The sequence below is a fragment of the Ranitomeya variabilis genome, chromosome 6, assembly GCF_051348905.1.
Source record: "Ranitomeya variabilis isolate aRanVar5 chromosome 6, aRanVar5.hap1, whole genome shotgun sequence".
NCBI lineage: Eukaryota > Metazoa > Chordata > Amphibia > Anura > Dendrobatidae > Ranitomeya > Ranitomeya variabilis.
Genome location: NC_135237.1, coordinates 361,320,483 through 361,345,899, shown reverse-complemented (window position 1 = coordinate 361,345,899; position 25,417 = coordinate 361,320,483). Strand labels below are relative to the sequence as shown.

At 46.4% G+C, this 25,417-nt stretch overlaps 1 long non-coding RNA gene across 12 annotated transcripts in view; it reads right to left on the bottom strand.

Annotated features, from left to right (window-relative positions):
• The window catches only part of LOC143782488 (uncharacterized), a 435,273-nt gene that overhangs the window by 62,120 nt on the left and 347,736 nt on the right, over positions 1 to 25,417 (bottom strand). For 8 of the 12 annotated variants that reach the window (XR_013216967.1, XR_013216965.1, XR_013216963.1 and 5 more), the window contains one exon: positions 16,391 to 16,455. The exons of the other annotated variants lie outside the window; for them this stretch is intronic. This is a non-coding gene — a long non-coding RNA (uncharacterized LOC143782488). The remainder of the gene's footprint in view (positions 1 to 16,390; positions 16,456 to 25,417) is intronic. 12 annotated transcript variants of the gene reach the window in all.

Here is a 25,417-nt window from a genome sequence, read left to right as displayed (position 1 = left end):
TACTGAACCCCAATAACAGAGGAGGGACTGTTGACTGTACGTACAGCACTTCTGGACGGCAACTGGCGGTGTTGGAGCCCAGGGACAGGTGGAGGAGGAGGAGGTTGGAGGAGGTAGGAGGGATTGCCACACACACAGCAGGGGAACAGCTGACGTTACTGAACCCCAATAACAGAGGAGGGACTGTTGACTGTGCGTACAGCACTTCTGGACGGCAACTGGCGGTGTTGGAGCCCAGGGACAGGTGGAGGAGGAGGAGGTTGGAGGAGGTAGGAGGGATTGCCACACACACAGCAGGGGAACAGCTGACGTTACTGAACCCCAATAACAGAGGAGCGACTGTTGACTGTGCGTACAGCACTTCTGGACGGCAACTGGCGGTGTTGGAGCCCAGGGACAGGTGGAGGAGGAGGAGGTTGGAGGAGGTAGGAGGGATTGCCACACACACAGCAGGGGAACAGCTGACGTTACTGAACCCCAATAACAGAGGAGGGACTGTTGACTGTGCGTACAGCACTTCTGGACGGCAACTGGCGGTGTTGGAGCCCAGGGACAGGTGGAGGAGGAGGAGGTAGGAGGAGGTAGGAGGGATTGCCACACACACAGCAGGGGAACAGCTGACGTTACTGAACCCCAATAACAGAGGAGGGACTGTTGACTGTGCGTACAGCACTTCTGGACGGCAACTGGCGGTGTTGGAGCCCAGGGACAGGTGGAGGAGGAGGAGGTAGGAGGAGGTAGGAGGGATTGCCACACACACAGCAGGGGAACAGCTGACGTTACTGAACCCCAATAACAGAGGAGGGACTGTTGACTGTGCGTACAGAACTTCTGGACGGCAACTGGCGGTGTTGGAGCCCAGGGACAGGTGGAGGAGGAGGAGGTAGGAGGAGGTAGGAGGGATTGCCACACACACAGCAGGGGAACAGCTGACGTTACTGAACCCCAATAACAGAGGAGGGACTGTTGACTGTGCGTACAGCACTTCTGGACGGCAACTGGCGGTGTTGGAGCCCAGGGACAGGTGGAGGAGGAGGAGGTTGGAGGAGGTAGGAGGGATTGCCACACACACAGCAGGGGAACAGCTGACGTTACTGAACCCCAATAACAGAGGAGCGACTGTTGACTGTGCGTACAGCACTTCTGGACGGCAACTGGCGGTGTTGGAGCCCAGGGACAGGTGGAGGAGGAGGAGGTTGGAGGAGGTAGGAGGGATTGCCACACACACAGCAGGGGAACAGCTGACGTTACTGAACCCCAATAACAGAGGAGGGACTGTTGACTGTGCGTACAGCACTTCTGGACGGCAACTGGCGGTGTTGGAGCCCAGGGACAGGTGGAGGAGGAGGAGGTTGGAGGAGGTAGGAGGAGGTAGGAGGGATTGCCACACACACAGCAGGGGAACAGCTGACGTTACTGAACCCCAATAACAGAGGAGGGACTGTTGACTGTGCGTACAGCACTTCTGGACGGCAACTGGCGGTGTTGGAGCCCAGGGACAGGTGGAGGAGGAGGAGGTAGGAGGAGGTAGGAGGGATTGCCACACACACAGCAGGGGAACAGCTGACGTTACTGAACCCCAATAACAGAGGAGGGACTGTTGACTGTGCGTACAGCACTTCTGGACGGCAACTGGCGGTGTTGGAGCCCAGGGACAGGTGGAGGAGGAGGAGGTAGGAGGAGGTAGGAGGGATTGCCACACACACAGCAGGGGAACAGCTGACGTTACTGAACCCCAATAACAGAGGAGGGACTGTTGACTGTGCGTACAGCACTTCTGGACGGCAACTGGCGGTGTTGGAGCCCAGGGACAGGTGGAGGAGGAGGAGGTTGGAGGAGGTAGGAGGAGGTAGGAGGGATTGCCACACACACAGCAGGGGAACAGCTGACGTTACTGAACCCCAATAACAGAGGAGGGACTGTTGACTGTGCGTACAGCACTTCTGGACGGCAACTGGCGGTGTTGGAGCCCAGGGACAGGTGGAGGAGGAGGAGGTAGGAGGAGGTAGGAGGGATTGCCACACACACAGCAGGGGAACAGCTGACGTTACTGAACCCCAATAACAGAGGAGGGACTGTTGACTGTGCGTACAGCACTTCTGGACGGCAACTGGCGGTGTTGGAGCCCAGGGACAGGTGGAGGAGGAGGAGGTTGGAGGAGGTAGGAGAGATTGCCACACACACAGCAGGGGAACAGCTGACGTTACTGAACCCCAATAACAGAGGAGCGACTGTTGACTGTGCGTACAGCACTTCTGGACGGCAACTGGCGGTGTTGGAGCCCAGGGACAGGTGGAGGAGGAGGAGGTTGGAGGAGGTAGGAGGGATTGCCACACACACAGCAGGGGAACAGCTGACGTTACTGAACCCCAATAACAGAGGAGCGACTGTTGACTGTGCGTACAGCACTTCTGGACGGCAACTGGCGGTGTTGGAGCCCAGGGACAGGTGGAGGAGGAGGAGGTTGGAGGAGGTAGGAGGGATTGCCACACACACAGCAGGGGAACAGCTGACGTTACTGAACCCCAATAACAGAGGAGCGACTGTTGGGACTGTGCGTACAGCACTACCAGGCAACAACTAGCGGTGTTGGAGCCCAGGGACAGGTGGAAAAGCAGAGGAACACAATGTAGGCCGAAGCCTGAGAAAGTCGAAAGGGAACCTTTAACCCCCCCCCAAGGCGTTTGTAGCTGAAAGAGCCAGCTTGTGCAGCACAAAAGATGCAAAAGGAAAAGGTGGCTCTTTTCATCATGCTCCTTGCAAACACAGAACTAAACACTTATAAAATGTGTCCCCTGCAACCGTAAAACCGTCCCGGAGGTGGGACTTTCCTTCGTAATGTGACGCAGCCCAGCCGTCATTCCTACCCCCCCGGCGCCGCGCACCGGCTCCTCAGCGTTGTTTTATTCCGTCCAGGAGCCTGCGCTGTTATGTTATCCCGTGGCCAGGCACACTTAGCGCTGCCCGTCTTCTGGCATCATTTGGTGTCTGGATGGCTGCGCCTGTGCGGCCGCGCTGGCAGAGAGCCCGCCTCGCAGTGTCTTCTGATTTAATTCCACTGGGGGCCTGGGATCCATGGACATGCGCAGTGCATATCTGAACCTCCACCTCTCACTCATCTCCCTATGGCTTCTTCAGACTGTGCGGTGTCACGGCCGTGGCATGCTGTTAGGGACCAGCTGACACCGAACAGTCTGAAGAAGCCATAGGGAAATGAGTGAGAGGTGGAGGTTCAGATATGCACTGCGCATGTCCATGGATCCCAGGCCCCCAGTGGGATTAAATCAGAAGACACTGCGAGGCGGGCTCTCTGCCAGCGCGGCCGCACAGGCGCAGCCATCCAGACACCAAATGATGCCAGAAGACGGGCAGCGCTAAGTGTGCCTGGCCACGGGATAACATAACAGCGCAGGCTCCTGGACGGAATAAAACAACGCTGAGGAGCCGGTGCGCGGCGCCGGGGGGGTAGGAATGACGGCTGGGCTGCGTCACACTACGAAGGAAAGTCCCACCTCCGGGACGGTTTTACGGTATCAGTGGACACATTTTATAAGTGTTAAGTTCTGCGTGTGCAAGGAGCTAAACAAAAATAGCTACCTTTTCCTTGGGCAGCATTACTGCTGCACAAGGTGGCTCTTTCAGTAACAAACGCCTTGGGGGGGGGGGACAGATTCCCTTACATTTCAGTTGTTGTGTCAGCGTGGCGGTCGCATGACACATTGCCGGCTACACAGCTGGGGATCAGCTGACGTTACTGAAACCCAATAACACTGGGTCGTATGTTTTGACTGTGCAGACGGCACGTCTGAGCCTCAACTGGCGGTGTTGGAGCCCAGGAATTTAAGTTCAGGTGGTAGAAAGATGAACACAACAGGAGACCTGGATAACGTATACAGTGACCTAATTATTCAATCAGGAGGAGGAGTGGCAAATTCCGGCGAGATCCAGGCCTTGTTCATTTTCAGGAAAGTAAGCCGGTCAACGTTATCGGAGGATAGTCGCATGCGACGGTCAGTTAGTACACCACCTGCAGCACTAAAGACACGTTCCGATAATACACTGGCCGCAGGGCAAGACAGCACCTCCAATGCATACTGGCTTAGCTCTGGCCATGTATCCAGCTTTGAGACCCAAAACTTGAAAGGGGAAGAGCCGTCTGGGAGTACAGCAAGAGGGCAAGACATGTAGTCTGTCACCATCTGACGGAACCGTTGCCTCCTGCTGACTGGAGCCGTCTGTGATGGTGTAGACTTTTGTGGCGGGCACAGAAAACTGTGCCACAGTTCGGCCATACTGGTCTTGCCTTGGGCAGAGGCACTGCTTCTGCTCCCTCTTTGTGCAGAGCCTCCACCACGGCCTGGACGCACTGAGCTGCTTTGGAATGCACTAGCAGCACTTCTCTCAGTTGGAATGGAGAAGATGATGGAATTGACCAGTGTGTCTTGGTACTCCCGCATTTTTCGCTCCCGGTTCAACGGTGTGATGAGGCTTTCTACGTTGTCCCGGTAGCGAGGATCGAGGAGGGTGAACACCCAATAATCAGACATGTTGAGAATGTGGGCGATGCGGCGGTCGTTTCTCAGGCACTGCAGCATGTAATCCACCATGTGCTGCAGACTGCCAACTGCCCAAGAAACGCTGTCCCCTGCTGGAGGCGTGATCTCTGCCCGCTCGTCATCACCCCACCCTCGCTGTACACACTGAGTACTGGACAATTGTGTAACTCCCTCCTCTGGACGGATGTCTTCCTCCTCCATTGACTCCTCCTCATCCTCCTCACAAACGGTCCCCTGCCTACGCGTTTGTGAGGAACCACGTGGCGCTGACTGTCCAGAAGATGATGGAAATGGTGAATCCTCATCCTCCACCTCTTCCACAACATCATCCCTTAGCGCTTGCAGTGATTTTTCAAGCAGGCAGATAAGGGGGACAGTCATGCTGACTAGTGCATCATCTGCACTCGCCATCCGCGTGGAATAATCAAAGGGACGCAAAACCTGGCAGACGTCATTCATAGTGGCCCACTCTGTGGTTGTGAAGTCTGTACGGCGCTGACTGCGACTTTTTTGCGCCTGAAGCAGCTGGTACTCCATTACAGCTTGCTGCTGCTCACACAACCGCTCCAACATATGTAACGTGGAATTCCACCTGGTAGGTAGGTCACATATGATGCGATGTTCCGGCAGGCGGTGTCGGCGCTGCAGAGCCGCAATGCGCGCTTTTGCCGTGCTGGAACGCCGCAAGTGAGCACACTCTAGGCGGACCTTGTGCAGCAGTGCATCAAGATCCAGATAGTCCCTCAAAAAGCTCTGCACGACCAAATTGAGCACATGTGCCAGACATGGGATGTGAGTGAGGTTGCCGAGGCCCAGAGCTGCCACCAGATTTCGGCCATTATCACACACTACCATGCCTGGCTGGAGATTCGCTGGCACAAACCACACATCGCTCTCCTGCTTGATGGCATTCCAGAGCTCCTGCGCTGTGTGGCTACGATTCCCCAAGAAAATTAATTTCAAGACGGCCTGTTGACGTTTGGCCACGGCTGTGCTCATGTCGGTCGTAACAGGTACACGTTCATCACGGGTCCATGTGGAGGTGGACTGTGACGGCTCCTGCAGCGATGATTCTGAGGAACTGGTGTAAGAGGAGGAGTCAATGCGTACAGAATGGATTCCTGCAATCCTTGGAGTGGGCAGGACACGTCCTGCGCCACTCGCACGGTCTGTACCCGGCTCAACGACATTAACCCAATGGGCAGTGAGGGAAAGGTATCGCCCCTGTCCATGTTGACTGGTCCACGCATCGGTGGTGAGGTGGACCTTGCTACTGACGGCGTTCAGTAGCGCGTGTTTTATGTGTCCCTCCACATGCTTCTGCAGGGCAGGGACGGCTTGCCTGCTGAAGTAAAAGCGGCTGGGCACATTGTACTGTGGGACTGCCAATGACATCAAGTCACGGAAGCTGTCAGTCTCCACCAGCCTGAATGACAGCATTTCCAGTGACAGAAGTTTGGCAATGCCTGCAGTCAGAGCCTGTGCTCGTGGGTGGTTTGACGAGAAAGGCCGCCTTTTCTCCCATGCCTGTACTACCGATGGCTGTAGACTGGGCTGGGAGTGTGTGGATGACTGGGAAAGTGGCGCTGCGGGTGGAATTACAGCGGGTCTCTGGACAACAGGGGCAGAGGTTCTTCCACGGCGATCCTGGGAGGACGCCGAACCAGCTGCGTGTGAGGTAGAGGAAGAGGCAACACGAGCTGAAGAGGTGGTAGCTGCCGCTGTTGGTTGGCCTACCTCTTCAGTGTGTTTTTCTAACTCCGCCGGGTGCCTGTTGCGCACATGTTTCCACATGTTGGAGGTATTGAGGTTGCTGACATTTTTCCCTCTTTTGACTTTTTGATGACACACGTTGCATCTGACATAGCAAATGTCATCTGCAACTGTGTCAAAAAAGGACCAGGCACTGCAAGTCTTGGGAGCGCCCTTTTTGGCTTTTGGAAGAGACATGCTCCTAACGGGTGCCAAAGCGGAGGCTGCAGGATCCGCAGTCTTCCCCCTCCCTCTCCCTCTTTGGGCCGTACGGGGAATCTCTTCCTCAGAGCTGCTCCCACCACCTTCCTGTCCCTCACGCCAAGATGGGTCGAGGACCTCATCATCTACACTACCCTCTGCCCCCAACTGCTCCTCCTGGGTAGTCTCAGCAGCAGAGCACGCACCAGTAAGTGGCACCTGAGTGTCATCATCAGCTGATGCGGCCTGCGATGTGGTGACCGGAGCCACTGGCCCACCCGCCTCTTCAGAGGAAGACAGAAAAAGCTGTTGGGCATCACTGCACCCTGCCTCTTCTTCCATTTCTCCAATGCTGCTTGGCTGGCCCCCTGTTTCCAAGCCAAGAGATTCAGAGAACAGAAGTAGAGACGGCTCCTGTCCTGGGCTCTCTGTCTGCCTGGGCAATTTGGCAGGTGGTGAAGAGACAGATGGCTGCTCTCCAGTGCTCTGTGTCTGAGAGGATGTGGCACTAATGGAAGTTGATGCATTAGCTGCCATCCATCCGACAACAGCTTCAATTTGTTCTTCACGCAGCAGCGGTGTACGGCGCTCGGACACAAAGCTTCGCATGAACGACTGTTGCCTGGTGAAAGTGGGTGCTGATGAGTCACCGGTGCCCGCAGCAGGCACAGAATCCCCACGTCCCCTCCCTGCTCCGCGACGGCTCCCACGCCCCCGTGCCTTACTCACTGCCTTCTTCATCTTGGTTGACTGATAAAGATAAGCAGAAAAGTACTAACGGATTTGTGTGCTTATTCCTGAGCAACTCCTCCTAACAGGTATAAGAAGCACTAATTATCTAAAGTGTGGACTAGACTTTAATATGAGCTAATGTGGCCTACAGAAATGTAAAGTGGTGTAACTGGTGTGTTTGGTGAACTTTATTATTTATTTATTTTTTGGGGGCTGAACTGACAACAGATAGAGCTGCAGTCACACGGAGACCGTGCAGACAGACGTAAACGGCGCTACAAGGCCCAAAAACCCTCCTCTACTTTATCCTATGTAGTGTTTTTCCACAAATTAGCTGGAGACGGGTGGAAAGACACTAATAGGATTTTTTTGAATAAATTAGCAGCAGACTACACTATTTGGAAAAAAAAGAAAATTGATTTGGCGGTATGACGCAGTGAAAAACCCTGAGCTGGAGACAACCAGGCTATAGCTGCTCACAGATTACAGGGCGAGCTGCAGTCACACGGAGACCGTGCAGACAGCCGTAAACGGCGCTGCAAGGCCCAAAAACCCTCCTCTACTTTATCCTATGTAGTGTTTTTCCACAAATTAGCTGGAGACGGGTGGAAAGACACTAATAGGATTTTTTTAAATTAATTAGCAGCAGACTACACTACTTTGAAAAAAAAGAAAATTGATTTGGCAGTATGACGCAGTGAAAAACCCTGAGCTGGAGACAACCAGGCTATAGCTGCTCACAGATTACAGGGCGAGCTGCAGTCACACGGAGACTGTGCAGACAGCCGTAAACGGCGCTGCAAGGCCCAAAAACCCTCCTCTACTTTATCCTATGTAGTGTTTTTCCACAAATTAGCTGGAGACGGGTGGAAAGACACTAATAGGATTTTTTTAAATTAATTAGCAGCAGACTACACTACTTTGAAAAAAAAGAAAATTGATTTGGCGGTATGACGCAGTGAAAAACCCTGAGCTGGAGACAACCAGGCTACAGCTGCTCACAGATTACAGGGCGAGCTGCAGTCACACGGAGACCGTGCAGACAGCCGTAAACGGCGCTGCAAGGCCCAAAAACCCTCCTCTACTTTATCCTATGTAGTGTTTTTCCACAAATTAGCTGGAGACGGGTGGAAAGACACTAATAGGATTTTTTTAAATTAATTAGCAGCAGACTACACTACTTTGAAAAAAAAGAAAATTGATTTGGCGGTATGACGCAGTGAAAAACCCTGAGCTGGAGACAACCAGGCTACAGCTGCTCACAGATTACAGGGCGAGCTGCAGTCACACGGAGACCGTGCAGACAGCCGTAAACGGCGCTGCAAGGCCCAAAAACCCTCCTCTACTTTATCCTATGTAGTGTTTTTCCACAAATTAGCTGGAGACGGGTGGAAAGACACTAATAGGATTTTTTTGAATAAATTAGCAGCAGACTACACTACTTGGGAAAAAAAAAAAAAAAAGGAACAGTATGAGGCAATGAACCACCCTCCCTGAACTGAATACAACCAACTATGGATGGCCTATGTGGCTGCACTCAGACTGGAGACTGGGCTGCACTCACACACACACACACACAGACCCTGCAGATCGCTGTGAAAACAGCGCTACAAGGCAAAAGCAAGGTGAATAGTAGGTGAACACAGCGGTTGCTAAATTAGCCTTTGGAAAGCACAAAGAAGCAAATCGCTATCTCTAAACTGTCCCTCAGTCAGCAAACAGCGTCCTGTCACTAACTGAATTCACAGCAGAGTGATCGCAAAATGGCGCCAGCGACTTTTAAACTGCATCATGACATCATTACACCAGCCAATCACAGCCTTGCCAGTAGTTTCATGCCCTCCATGCTAAACAGGATGTGCCCACACTTGGAATCAATCTCATTGGCTGAATTTCTGCTTTTTGAATCTTAGAACTTCCGATTCCGGTATCCGATACGCGGCAAGTATCGGAATCCCGGTATCGGAATTCCGATACCGCAAGTATCGGCCGATACCCGATACTTGCGGTATCGGAATGCTCAACACTAATCCTAACCCTAACCCTAACCCTAGGGATCCTAACCCTAACCCTTAGGGTTAGGGTTACGATCCTAACCCTTAGGGTTAGGGTTAGGGTTAAGATCCCTAGGGTTAGGGTTAGGGTTAGGGTTAGGATCCCTAGGGTTAGGGTTAGGGTTAGGATCCCTAGGGTTAGGGTTAGGGTTAGGATCCCTAGGGTTACTAGGGATCCTAACCCTAACCCTAACCCTAACTATTTCTGTTTTTAGTGGTTTTCTAGTTGATTTTGATGATTGGCAGCTGTCACACACTTCTCAGCATGCGTTTAAAAAACGCAAACGCAGGAAAAAACGCATGTAAACGCCGCAAAACGCCGTGTTTTTTTCTGCATGCAAAAACGCATGCGTCTAAAAATCGCGGCGTTTTGCCACGTTTACATGCGCTTTTTGTTACCACATGCGTTTTTTTAAAAAACGCTGCATATCAAAACGCAAGTGTGAAACCAGCCTAAGGCTACTTTCACACTAGCGTCATGCACTGCACGTCGCTATGCGTCGTTTTGCAGAAAAAACGCATCCTGCAAAAGTGCTTGCAGGATGCTTTTTTTCTCCATAGACTTGCATTAGCGACGCAGTGCGATGCATTGACACACGTCGCAACCGTCGTGCGATGGTTGCGTCAAGTTGCGTCGGTCCGTCACTACCAAAAAACGTTGCATGTAACTTTTTTGGTGCGTCGTGACCGTCTTTTCCGACCGCGCATGCGCGGTTGGAACTCCGCCCCTACCTCCCCGCACTTCACAATGGGGCAGTGGATGCATTGAAAAACTGCATCCACTGCCCCCGTTGTGCGGCGCATGCACAGTATGTGTCGGTACGTCGCAACGTCTCATTGCGATGTGCGTCATACGACGCTAGTGTGAAAGTAGCCTAAGCTGGAGATTTAAAGAGATTTTTTTTCTCTTTCCCCTCAGCAGCAATCCACCTTGCTTTTCAATGCACTTCCAAAAATATGAAAAAATTAAAACAATATCACTGGAGTGTTCCTTTAAGGGCAGGTGCAAACGATCGTATTTTCTGTCCGAGTGCGATCCGACAAAACGTTGGATCACTCTCGGACCAATGTCAGTCTACAGGGCCGTGCACATGTCAAATTCTTTCCTGAGAAAAAAACGCTGCATACCTGTGTTTGATCTGATATTCGGATTGCACTCAGTCATGTAAGTCTATGGGTGCGTGGGAAACATCGGACTGCACACGAATGACATCTAATTTCCACGCAGTGACAGAATGGAGAAGATGGATATATTTTTTTCTCCATTTTCTCCTCATCACACTATGCTGACACTCTAAGCAGAGTTTATTCAGCTTATCATATGCACAATCAACCCGATTCTCTCGGATGAGAGAATCTACAGCAGTCTGCAAGTGACTTTTGTCTGAGTATTTCTTACCTGAGCTCTACACCTACAGTAACCCAATTCATTTAAATTGTCTCATTCCCATTGATGAAAGGGAAAAAAACGACTGGTTGGTTATGAACTGACTGACCACAATTCTACTAATCATTTCTTGCCTTTAACAACAGAGATGCAACAAATTTTTCCGATCAAAGCAAAACTGTGTCAACAGGCTCGGTGCTCAGGGGCCTAACTTCCTCACAAATGTCCATTTCATTGAGCCCTTTTTACTCCACAATATTGTAGTAAAGTGAATAAGTGTCAAGTAGTTACGGGTTAAAAAATGTAATGAGACAACTGAAATAGAATTGAGCATCACTGAAGAAACAGGACCTGGAATGGCGCGGCACATTCAGAAGTACTGAATAAATCATAATGGGGTTTAGCCGTTCTTGGCAAATTAACGCTGACATTTTTGTGCTCTCCTAGAGTATTGAGAACTCAATTAGTAGGCAGAGTATGTGAGAAAATCGATCTCTCTATGCAGAAAGCCCAGAAAGGTTAAGTTACTTTGAGAAAAGGAAATCCATGTGATACCGCAGCTTAATATAGGTGTTTTGTTAAACAAGAGACTAACATCTACAGTGAACAAAAATCTGCATCCCGATCTTGTGTGAAAAATGTAATTAGTTACTCCCCGGAGAAACGATTCTCCATAACTTTTCATCATAATGATGTGAAGTTTTATGATTGTGCTTTTATTTTCACTTTTCGAGTTAAAATGGCTTCAAGGCCTCCTCAGGTGTTGATCAACACCATTTCCAAATGTGTATCCCTGAAATATTCACCCGTCTACTTCCTGATTTCAGCGCTTGCTCTAGGGAAATTAAAATAAACTTCAAGTGATGTGCCAATGGGCCATGTGCCAATCTGTGTGATTTCTTATTGGACGCTCATGTAAATATCAGCAACTGCACCGCTGGATACCTTGGGAACTTAGGGACCTACACTACTGGAAAGGAAACATGAAAACCCTAATCCTGAAAATCACAGTGACTTTGGAACGGATGAAATTCGGTAAGAGCTTTAATTATTAACTATTTGTGAGTCTAGTTGTTAAAGATTCACGTAATAAAGATCAAATGCAGCAGACAGAAGTGAATAAAATATGTTGTTTTAGAAATTGTCCTGTATGTACTGTTCCCTTTATTGTAATTATAGGAAAAACTGAAAAAGTTTACAATTCATTCCCTATAGCAAAACTGAAAGAAATTAACTGGAGTATAAGCTGGTATACATGCAATGTGTAGGAGCATGATCACACTGGCCATAAAATAGACAAAACCAAAGATAGAAACAAAATGAACATATGGCCTGCTGTAATTAATAAGCAATACTGTATATAAATAACATAGGGTGCTTAGCAAACACTGTTTTTTTTTTTAAACTTAAAACCCATCCAACGAGGGCCAAGGTGTACCCAATCGGGATGGTCACAACCTCTGGTATTGATATGAGTGGTTAGTGCCATCCCAATTGGGTTCAACTTGGTAGATATGCTAGATATGATACTAATGTACAAAGATGGCAGACAGCCAAGAGCCACACAACATGGGCCTGTAAGCCACAGGTTAGGGATCCCTGCTCTAGCTCGTAGAGGCCCCAAGTTACGAACCCTCTGTATGATGTCCATATGTCCTAGTATGTCATACAGCTCTGGGAAAAATTAAGAGACCACTGCAAAATGTTCAGTTTGTCTGATTTTTCTCTTTATAGGTATATTTTTGTGTAAAATGTAAATTGTTCTTTTATGCTACAAACTTCTGACAACATGGCTCCGAATTTCCAAGCAATAAATTTTGTATTTTTTTCTGAAAAGGAGAAGTAGTCAAAATTAAAAAACAAAACAAAACAGTGTTTTCTGACATCAAATAATCAAAAAAAGAAAACAAGTTCATAATCATTTAGAAACAACAATACTAATGTTTTAACTCAGGAAGAGTTCAGAAATCAATATTTTGTGGAATAACCATGATTTTTAATCACAGCTTTCATGCGTCTTGGCATGCTTTCCACCAGTCTTTCACTCTGCTTCTGGTGCAAAATGTAAGCAGTTCTTCTATGTTTAATGGCTTGTGACTATCCATAGTCCTCTTGATTACATTCCAGAGGTTTTCAATGGAGTTCAGGTCTGGAGATTGGGCTGCCCATGACAGGGTTTTGATGTGGTGGTCTCTTAGTTTTTGCCAGAGCTGTATGTACAGGGGCTGTCCTTTAGACAACTCATTTAAGCCGTAGATGACTGGAGTTTGTACATGTAAGTTCGAGCTACTGATTTCCAATGTGGCTAAGACATAAATAGAGGCTCTTTACTTTATTCACAGATTACACAGTCTAAAAGTTAAAATGCCTCATCACGGAGCTGAAACAATCACAATAATGAGTAAATGGATGATTCAAACTGAATCTACATGTAGCATTAGGATCTGAAAAGAAGGACACTGATATTTTTGGGTTATTGCTTTGAAAACTTGTGATAATGATGTCACAGGCCTTCAGCTAGCATGTGGAGGAGCGTGAGATATGAAGAATTCAGAGGTATACTGTATGTGAAAAAAATGATAAAATCCTTACTGAAAGCCACCAACAGATGGAGTTCAGAATCTTACTGCATACTCTTTATGGATTGAGCTCAATTGTAAACTAATATGCAATAAGCTCCTAATCTGCCCCTAGTGGTGGCTGTAGGCAGCCAAAATTTTGTTATTTAATTTTAATATGCAAATACAGAATTTGGAGCTTTACATCCAAAACTGTAAGAGTAGATTATGAAATTTATTAGTAGATGTTAACCTCTTAACGACCAGAGGTATTTTTGGTTTCGCATTTCATCTTTTGCTCCCCTTCTTCCCAGAGCCATAACTTTTTTATTTTTTGATCAAAATGGCCATGTGAGGGCTTTTTTTTTGCGGGACAAGTTGTACTTTTGAAGGACACCATTGGTTTTAACATATGTTGTACTGGAAAATGGGAAAAATTACAAAGTGTGGTGAAATTGCAAAAAAACTGCAATGCCACAGTTGTTTTTTGTTTTGTTTTTTTTACTGTGTTCACTAAAAGCTAAAACTGACCTGCCGTTATGATTCTCCAGGTCATTACGAGAAGATACCAAACATGTCTAGGTTCTTTTTTATTTAAGTGATGAAAAAAATTCCAAACTTTGTTAAAAAAAGAATATTGTGCCATTTTCTGATACCTGAAGCGTCTCCAGTTTTCATGAGCTCGGGTTGGGTGAGGGCTTATTTTTTGCACGCCAAGCTGATGTTTTTAATGAAACCATTTTGGTGCAGATACGTTCTTTTGATAACCCGTTATTGCATTTTAATGCAATGTCGCAGTGACCAAAAAGACCTAATTATTCTTTTTCTCACTACGCTATTTAGCAATCATGTAAAACCTTTTTCATTGATAGATCGGGTGATTCTGAACGCGGTGATACCAAATATGTGTAGGTTTGATTATTTTTATTGTTTTATTTTAAATGAGGCAAAAGGGGGGTGATTTAAACTTTTACATATTTTTTATATTTTTATATTTTTCAAAACTTTTTTTTTACTTGTGGCATGCTTCAATAGTCTCCTTGGGAGAATAGAAGCTGCCATAACCCATTCGGCTCTGCTACATACAGGCGCTGATCAGATCACCTGTATGTATCAAAATTACTCAGTTGCTATGAGCGCTGACCACCAGGCAGTGCTCATAGCAATCCGGCAGTGACAACCATAGAGGTCAGAAGGAGACCTCTGGTTGTCATGCCAACCCATCGGTGACCCGTGATCACGTGACAGGGGTCAAAAATGGGTGGATTTCTGGCGCGATTGCAAAGCGCATGTTAAATGCCACTGTCAGAGTTTGACAGTGGCATTTAACGGGTTAATGGCCGTGGGTGGATTGTGATTCCAATCGCGGCTGTTACGGGCACATGTCAGCTGTTTAAAACATATGATATGTACCGGGAAAGATGTGGGATCACCGCCGGTTGACCTGAACTTTCACATTGATGGCCTATCCTTAGGTTAGATGATCAATGTCCGGTTGGAGGTGAAGGCACCCCGCCGATTAGCTGTTCCCGGTGTCGTCAGCGACCGGAACTGGTCAGTTATGGAGCCATGCATTGTACATCTGCACCCTATTTAAATCAGTAAGGGGTGGATGTGCAGTACTCGACTGTGGCCAGTATTCCACTGATGGAGCTGTGCTGTGCAGCTCTGTGACTGACCAGTTCCGGCTGCCGCCAAAATCAGGAACAGCTGATTGGCAGGGGTGCCATATATTGCACATCCACCGATCAGACATTGATCACTCATCCTAAGGATAGGTCATCAATGTTAATGTCCCAGACAACCCCTTTAAGAGGTGTGTGTCTCTTAATGAATTAATCTTTTGAGCTGTAGCACTCCACTGCAAGAAAGGTACTTTAAGGAAGGACTGTAGTACATTTTTGTCATGATTTGCACCACTTTTGTGGCATAAATTAGACTAAATAGGTCAGTCACGTTTGCCCACACTCCTCTGAGCTAAATTATTTCCAATAAAATGCCAAAGTTAACCTAAACTGTCATAAAAAAGACTATATTTTCAAAATTTTGCAACATTTCAAACAGTTTTACACCACTGTTTGATGAATCAGAGACATAGCATTCATGCATATTAATTTCTAAAACATTTTAAAGACAAATATTTTTCCCAAGAAAAGTTATGCCATCATTATTTGTTTTCAAGGGTTAGAAAATGCATCCTGTCACAACTATCAAAGAGATAGCTGATTCTCAGCTATATAAATGTATTCATAATGTTATAAAAAAAAAAGATCTGTTCTAAAAATCAAATAAAAAATTGTAATACAAATTGATGTGCACAGCACTAAAACTCATTTTTCATTTCTGTAGCACAGTACATTTCCAGTATGTCCTGCACTGCAGGGGGCACCTTGTATTTGCTTCAATCTCCTTTGGCACTACTCACATCCATATTGAAGCAGCCTTCTGAATTATTAACCTAAATATGAATTGTGAACATCCTAAGCGTGATAAACAAGGACATGGAGATTTGAGAAAATATCTTAAAGAACAATTTTCTAAAAGCACTGAGCTATCATGATAAATTTATGTATACACAGAAAAAAGCGCCGTATTCATGGAAGGAAAACCCTAATCTGTCATTAGTTGTAAGCAAATCAGTCTTGAATATTAAAAGAGCTACAGAAGTAAATTGGCTAATTTATAAATGGTTAAGCGACATCCTTTTACAGTATCACACTGCAGGCGAAGTTTAACATCTGCCGCAAAGCTATATAATTTGCTAATAGAAAAGGTTATGTCTAGATAGATAATAATGTCTTTAAAGCATTAAAATTAAATAAAGCTTCAGGCTGTTTGTGGAAATTCAGAATTAAAATTATTTTGAAATATTCCTGTTTTTATGTAAATCAGATATTTTTCCACATATACTATGAAGCAGAAATTTTAACGAACCAATGAGACAATTGATAGAAACTAAACCCCCCAAAAAATCAAAATGAGCATATTCGCAGTATTAGGTAAATAAGTAGATAGTAATAGTACATGTAAATAACATAAGATTCTTAGTTACCACTATTTTGATATAAAAAAAGAGTAAAAGCCATCCTACCGCGACAAGGTGTACCCAACCAGGATGGTCCTATCCTATTTCTAGCATTAAAACCTTACCTTGTGTCAGCCAACCTCAATATAGATACGGGCTGAGCAGGACACGGGCTCGACTGTTCGGGCAACTGCCCAAAGGAAGATATATAGATGAAATGCCTGGCTCAGAAAGGGAAGAATCACACCAATGATTGTAAAAAGTACAAGAAACCACAGCAAAACCAATTTATGCTCCGTCTCATTTCTTTGGTTTTATCTGACGTGAACTAGTTAAACAAAGCCTAACATGGTGACGATGGTCTGTGATCTACAGGCAGATTTTATAGAGCAAGCGGAGTGGATCAGATTGATATATATTGTGATGGGAAAGGTTTCAGCAAAACTTGCATTTTATTCATTGACGTTCCTGGTATTTATATGTATAGGAGTGAAGTAGCGGTGCTAGTAGACTATGCATAAAGAGGTAGCTGTCAATCAATAGTAGGGCAACCCACTGGACGTATTTGCATACAGACAGCAGAGATTTCAATGAATACATTACAAGTTAAACTGAATCTCTTCTAACAAACCCAAATGTCATTCTCAATGTTTCCTTCTCTTTACCATGCTGCCGACAGATCGGACTGCATGCAATGTGACAGGTTTATTAATTTAACCACATTGTGGAAATAAAAATATTTATCACTGAAATCATTCTAAAATTGAAAATATAAAAAATTCCTTCAACACGACTTATTATTACTTGTTGAATAATTAATTGATGAAAAAGTCATTCAGCCATTTCTTGGCTGTATTTGGATCAGTAACTTGATGACACTTGATACGACTGTTTCCGCAGTGGTTGTCACTTGGTTTTCTTAGACTACTGAATGGCAAATCTGTCATTGTTGTACAGGACCCTGAGTAAGAAGGGTGACAACTAGTGTTGAGCATTCCGATGCTGCAAGTATCGGGTATCGGCCGATACTTGCTGTATCGGAATTCCGATACCGGGATTCCGATACTCTTGTGGTATCGGGTATCGGAACAACATTAATGTTAAAATGTGTAAAATAGAGAATTAAAATAAAAAATATCGCTATACTCACCTGTCCGACGCAGCCGGGACCTCAGCGCAGGAACCGGCAGCGTTGTTTGTTTAAAATTCCCGCTTTTACATGGTTACGCGAAGTCCCGGCTTGTGATTGGTCAGGGCGGCCATGTTGCCGGGCCGCGGACCAATCACAGCAAGCCGTGACGAAAATACGTCACGGCTTGCTGTGATTGGTCCGCGGCCCGGCAACATGGCCGCCATTAACCAATCACAAGCCGTGACGTCACGGGAGGCTGGAAACGCGCTCATTTTAAAAAGGGCGCGTGTCCAGCCTCCCGTGACGTCACGGCTTGTGATTGGTTGCGTCGCGGTCAACCAATCACAAGCCGGGAGGCTGGACACGCGCCCATTTCAAAATGAGCGCGTCCAGCCTCCCGGCTTGTGATTGGTTGATCGCGGCGCAACCAATCACAAGCCGTGACGTCACGGGAGGCTGGACACGCGCCCATTTCAAAATGAGCGCGTCCAGCCTCCCGGCTTGTGATTGGTTGATCGCGGCGCAACCAATCACAAGCCGTGACGTCACGGGAGGCTGGACACGCGCCCATTTTAAAATGAGCGCGTGTCCAGCCTCCCGTGACGTCCCGGCTTGTGATTGGTCAGGGCGGCCATATTGCCGGGACGCGGACCAATCACAGCAAGCCGTGACGTAATTTCGTCACGGCTTGCTGTGATTGGTCCGCGTCCCGGCAACATGGCCGACCTGACCAATCACAAGCCGGGAATTCACGTAACCAAGTAATAGCGCGATTTTTAAACAAACAACGCTGCCGGTTCCCTCGCTGAAGTCCCGGCTGCGTCGGAGAGGTGAGTATAGCGATATTTTTTATTTTAATTCTTTCTTTTACACATTTATATGGTTCCCAGGGCCTGAAGGAGAGTTTCCTCTCCTTCAGACCCTGGGAACCATCAGGGATACCGTCCGATACATGAGTCCCATTGACTTGTATTGGTATCGGGTATCGGTATCGGATTGGATTCCGATACTGTGACGGTATCGGCCGATACTTTCCGATACCGATACTTTCAAGTATCGGACGGTATCGCTCAACACTAGTGACAACTCAGCTTACTTAGGGTTCTGAATGGGAATGACAGATTTTGTTAACGACAACCTGTCAGCTCTCTGGAAATGGCTGTTTTAGTCAATAGTTGTATTCCATGTAATATAACAATTTTAGAAGTTGCAAGAAAAGATGCTCCATAATTGTTGTATTATAGGGAAAACAATTATTTACTAAAATAGACAAGTAAGGACAGAAGAACAATTCTCGTTAAATGAAAGTCTTTTTTTAGGGAATATAAATTGATCCTTAGGACATCCTTTGGATATCCCATCCATGTGCAATCAGTTGAGGATAACCCTTTTTCCACACAGAGCATGGCTTAATACTTAATGAGTCCGAGCATCAGGACACCCCTTTAATGTAACCTATTGCCATACTGACCCCTTTATCTTAGGATACGTAATAAAACCACACAAATGGGTCTAAATGAATCTGCGAGGAAGCACCCTAAAATTGGGGTTGAGTTGCCATTAGAAAGTACCATAAGCCTTGTTAAATAATCTTTCTATTTGAATGATGGACTACCCTTGATAAATCGAGGCATTCTGGAGTTCATCATTGATGAAGAGGCGCATGTTTCTTCATGAATCAGAAGCATCTGACTCCAGCATATCTCCTCAACAAGACTGGTGTGAACAACGCCAGATTTTGATGAATCAGGCCCCATATATCTGATTCCACAGCAACTTATGTCCTAAACTAGTCCGAGACAATCAGCTGAGCAGGATTCTCAAGAAGTAGAGGGCAGCTACACTAATCGCTTGTTTTTGTTATGACATCGAGCCTGTTGACTGACTCTTTATAAGACAATTACAGGAACTTAAAATTGTTCTGTCTCGCATACATATTGATTTGAAGAAATTTCAAGTAGTGTTAAGCAGGCAATACATATTAAATAGCTGTCAGCCAAATGAGGCTTTGACCGATCATTCAACTGGCAGCTATTTCGGATGGCTCTTCCACATACAGGAGCACTTGTTCAGCCAGATGTTCTTGTGTTCTTTATGTGGAAGCTGTCACCAGACATGTCTGGTTGCAGCTTATCTCCAGGAGAACAAAGTGATCAGCAGTCCAACACCGGACAAGTCTGATATTTCTCCCAACAAGCAGTTTGTTAAGGGCTGCAACCTCATTAGACTGACTCGTCGCTATTGGCTTGTTGGGCCGACATTACTCTAATGTGTATGGGGGCCTTAAGTCTTTGTTATTACCAATTAATGAAAAGATCTTATACTTTGTGCTGAATACAGGACCATCTAATACAAAGACCTCACATAAATGTTGTTTAAAATTGCATTTAAAGGAATTGTCTCATGTTAATAAATGATTAAAACTGGATAATGCTTATAAAAACAAGGAACATTTTAATTTTCTTCTTGAAACAATTTTTTTATTTTATAGATCATAGCTTGTTGCCTAGGTTACCAGCCACCTCTATGGCAGTCGATTTCCTAGACTAGGAGAGCATGCTTGCAAACTGACTGCTATACAGCTGCAAGAGTTGTTTCATCAGATCACTGAGCTTCTGTGTCTTCTTTAATGCTGCAGAGACAAAACTGCCTCTGTTTTCATCATTGGACACAGCCCAATTCATGCCAGCAGAATAGCCATGGTGCCAAACTTAACTGTCAATCTTCAGGAGCCACCCCTTTACCAATAGCAGGAAACCATGAGGCTGAGAAGCAATGTCTCCTGAAGAACAAACATGAGACTATCCCCTTAAACATTATATCTACTACAGTATATAATTATCTAAGGGTCACTTCCGTCTTTCTGTCCTTCTGTCTGTCTGTCATGGATATCATTGGTCGCGGCCTCTGTCTGTCATGGAAGTCCAAGTCGCTGATTGGTCGAGGCAAAACAGCCACGATTAATCAGCGACGGGCACAGTACGGCGGCAAAATGCCCGCTCCATAATCCCTTCCAGTCAGTGCTCACACAGGGTTAATGGCAGCGCTAAAGGACCGCGTTATGCCACTGTGTAACGCACTCCGTTACCGCTGCTATTAACCCTGTGTGACCAACTTTTTACTATTGATGCTGCCTATGCAGCATCAATAGTAAAAAGATCTAATGTTAAAAATAATTAAAAAAATAAAAAATCGTTATATACTCACCGTCCGTCAGCCCCCGCATCCAAAACAGGCCTTTCCCGCTCCTCGCGACGCACCGGTGACCGCCTCATGCATTGCGACCTCGCGAGATGATGATGTAGTGGTCTCGCGAGACCGCTACGTCATCATCTCGCGAGACTGCAATGCACTCTTGAGACCAGAGCGCGCGAGAAGCGTCGGTAACTGCTTCGCCTAGATCCGGGGCCAAGGGGCCAACGGAAGGTGAGTATATAACTATTTTTTATTTTAATTCTTTTTTTTATCAGGGATATGATGCCCACATTGCTATATACTGCGTGGGCTGTGCGATATACTGCGTGGGCTGTGCGATATACTATGTTGGCTGTGCGATATACTACGTGGGCTGTGCAATATACTGCGTGGGCTGTGCTATATACTGCATGGGCTGTGCAATATACTACATGGGCTGTGCAATATATTACGTGGGCTGTGCTATATACTGCATGGGCTGTGCTATATACTGCGTGGGCTGTGCGATATACTGCGTGGGCTCTGCTATATACTGCATGGGCTGTGCGATAAACTGCATGGGCTGTGCAATATACTGCGTGGGCTGTGCGATATACTGCATGGACTATGCGATATACTGCATGGGCTGTGCTATATACTGTGTGGGCTGTGCAATATACTGCATGGGCTGTGTGATATACTGCGTGGGATGTGCTATATACTGCGTGGGCTGTGCAATATACTGCGTGGGCTGTGCAATATAGTGTGTGGGCTGTGCTATATACTGCATGGGCTGTGCAATATACTACGTGGCCTGTGCTATATACTACATGGGCTGTGCAATATACTACGTGGGCTGTGCAATATACTACGTGGGCTGTGCAATGTACCACGTGGGCTGTGCAATGTATTACGTGGGCTGTGCAGTGTACTACATAGGCTGTGCAGTGTACTACATGGGCTGTGCAATATACTACGTGGCCTGTGCAACATACTTCGTGGGCTGTGCAATATACTACCTGGCTGTGCTATATACTACGTGGGCTGTGTTATACACTACATGGGCTGTGTTATACACTACGTGGGCTGTGTTATACACTATATGGGCTGTGTTATACACTACGTGGGCTGTGTTATACACTACGTGTCCTGTGTTATACACTACGTGGCCTGTGTTATATACTGCGTGTGTGGGCTGTTATATACTACGTGGCTGTGTTATATGCTATGTGGGCTGTTATACACTCCGTGGGCTGTGCTATATACTCTGTGGGCTGTGCTATATACTCCGTGGGCTGTGCAATATACTACATGGCTGTGCTATATACTACGTGGCTGTGCTATATACTACGTGGCTGTGCTATATACTACGTGGCCGGCTGCGAACAATCAGTGACAGGTGCAGTCCGGCCGCGAATTGGCGCAGGATTTGAACCACGCTTCGCTGATTGGTTGCCGGCCGAATCCTGTGTATTCAATGTATTATTCTAAAATCTTCATAAATAAACTACATATATATTCTAGAATACCCGATGCGTTAGAATCGGGATACCATCTAGTTTTATATAAAATGATTTCAAAATGTTTTAATCATGAATGAATCAACCATAAAACTTTAATACCTTCAGACCGTAAATCCTGATGACTTTGACAGTGAACATTGAACAGTGTAAGAATCTTTTGGATCATCATGACACGTGAGGTCAGTAAACATATTGTTCACACTGATGTACTGTCTACCAGACCACATGACAAAGTACCTCTTACCTGTACCTCAGAGGAACGAATTATATGGCTCCAAGGGAATACTAGATAAATCATATTACATATCTGTGATCTCAGCACTCTAAGGATCAAACTATTCTCAGTAATTCTTCAATGACCTTCACAACTTGGAATTTTAATCTCACATATGCCATTTGCTTTAATACATGCAGTCCAGAGTTTAAAATTATGTCTTATCTGCTGACCCCAAGAGTAAGTTAATATAGACATATTCATTCTACATATACATTGGGTAAGAAGTAGCCATGAAGCTCAGGCTTGGGTATTCCTTTTGTTGTAAAATATTACAAATCGAACTTCATAAAGAATTAATGTCTTTTCAATTATTATATTATGGAAGATTTTTTTCAGTAGAGACAGTCCAGATAGTTATTACTCTAGTTTGGAAAGGGTAGACCTTTCGTATTTAGTGACAACACATTTCTAACTTTCATAAGGGATTCAGAACTAAAAAGGGAGAGAGGAGATAAGGATCCCCTTTATTGATTGGTGACCAATGTCCATTGTCAAATTAAATTACATATTACAGGTAAAAAAAAACATACAAATTATCCCAATCTATATCAGCTATGAAAACCAGCTAATTAGACTGATTCTTTAAAACCGAAAAGGGGTTACCAAACTTTAAAGGGAATGTGTATCCTAATCTGAGAGTAGGGCTGGGATGGGAGGTAGGCAGGGTAGACACCTGCCTGGTGTACTACCTCCTGCCTACCTGAGGGGGGCGCACTTTCAAAACACAATGCTGAATGTCTGTAGTCACCCGACATCTTCCTGTGGCCACAGACATTCAGAACAGTAACGGCTGGGGCGCAGGAGGGAGGTGAGCGATGTCGGTCACTGACACCACTCACCCCTCTCTCTGTCCTGTGCCCCGGCCGTTGCTCCCTCCCTGCTCTCAATTGCATTCACGTATCTCAGACATGAATGCAATTGCTGTGTGTGCTGCCCTGGACAGGAACATAGGAGCTGTCATGTCCCCTGTTCCGCCAGATTATCCAGCAAGACTCTGGCCACTTCCGGCCTGTGCATTGCTGGAGAGGAGGCACCCAAGGGACATTGGATGGCACGGCGCAGTGATGTCATCGTGCCATCCAATGTCCACTGCTGCACATCATAGAAGAGAAGACAGTGGACCAGGAGCTGGGATTATGTGAGTATGAGCTTTTTTTAATAAAATATAATTCTTATATTACTGTGCAGAGGGCATAAAATGAGAGGCTGTGCAAATGAGGGTTATAAAATGATGTGAGGGGCTGTGCTGATGGGGGAAATAAAATAAGGTGAGGGGCTGTACTGATGGGGGAAATAAAAAGAGATGAGAGGCTGTGCTGATAGAGAGAATAAACTGAGGGGTTGTGATGATGGAAGGAAGGGAGAAATAAACAGAGAGGCTGTGCAGATGGGTGAATTAACTGATGGGCTGTGCAAATGGGGGGAATTAAACTGATGGGCTGTGCAGATGGAGGGAATAAAATGAGGGGAGGGCCGGTGCTGTTTAAGGGAAGAAATGAGGTGAATGGCTGTATTGATAGAATAAAATAAGGTGAGGGGTTGTGCAGATGGGGGAATAAACTGAGGGGCTGTTCTGATGGTGGAGGAATAAACTGAGGGGTTGTGCTCATGGGGGGAATAAACTGAGGTGCTGTGCAGATGGTGGGGAATAAACTGTTGGGCTGTGCAGATGTGGGGAATAAGCTGACGGGCTGTGTAGAAAGGGATAAAATAAGGGTCTGTGCAGATGGGGGTGAATAAACAGAGAGACTGTGCAGATGGGAGGAAATACAATGAGAGAAGGGCCTGTGCTGATGGGGGAAATAAAATGAGGTGAGGGGCTGTACAGATGAGGAGAATAAATTGAGGGGCTGTTCTGATGGGGGAATAAACTGAGGAGTTGTGCTGATGGGGAAGGGGTGAAATAAACTGAAGGGCTGTGCTGATGGGGAAAAACTGAAGGGTTCTGCAGATGAGGGTAATAAACCAATGGGATGTGCAGATGGGAGGAATAAGTTTAGGGGCTGTGCAAATTGGGGAAATGAACGGATGGGCTGTCCAGGTGGGAGAATAAACTGACGGGCTGTGCTGATGGGGGTAATAATCTGACGGCTATGTAGATGTTATGGATAAGCTGAGGGGCTTTGCAGAGGGGGGTAAAATGAGGGCCTGTGCTGATGAGGGAATAAAATGAGAGGCTGTGCAGATGGGGGGAATAAACCGAGAGGCTGTGTAGATGGGGGAATAAACTGAGAGGCTGTGCAGTTGGGGGAATAAACTGAGAGGATGTGCAGATAGGGGGAATAAACTGAGGGGCTGTGCAGATGGGGGAATTAAATACCAAGGGGCTGTGCAGAAGGTGGATAAACTGTGGGGCTCTGCAGATGGTGGAATAAACTGAGGGGCTGTGCAGAAGGGGGGAACAAAATGTTGGGCTGTGCAGGGGGGCATGAAATGAGAGGCAGTGCAGTGGGAGCCATGAAATAAGGGACTGTGTGGGGGTCATAAAAAGAGGGGATATGCATTTTGGGTCATGAAATTAGGGGTTGTGAAGGGGGGACAGCAAGGTATATGATGAGCTGTGGTGACCATACTGTAAATGGGGTTGTGGAAGTCATTACACTGGGGAATGTGGTGACCATACTGGATAGCGGCCTGTGATGAATGTCATACTGTTTGAAGTGTTGTTTGTGGGCCATAATACTGTATGGGTTGTAGTGGGAATAATTGTATACAGGGGGGCTATTTTGGACATCATACTATTTATGGGGGTCTGTGGTGGACATCATACTATATACAGGAGGCTGTGGTGGTGATCAGACTATATGTTGGGGGTTTCTTGTGGATATCACGCCATAGGGAGACTGTGTAGGGGGACAGCATTAGGACTGGTTACACTATGAAGAGGGCATCGTGCTTGGCAGTATGAGGGCATAGTGTGAAAAGGGTAATAGACTAGATATGAAGAGGGGACAGCGTGAAATAGAGATACAATATGGAAAGGGGTAAGCATAGTAGGAGGACAGTGTGGAAATATAGAAAGTAAAATGGAAAATTAGAGAGTATG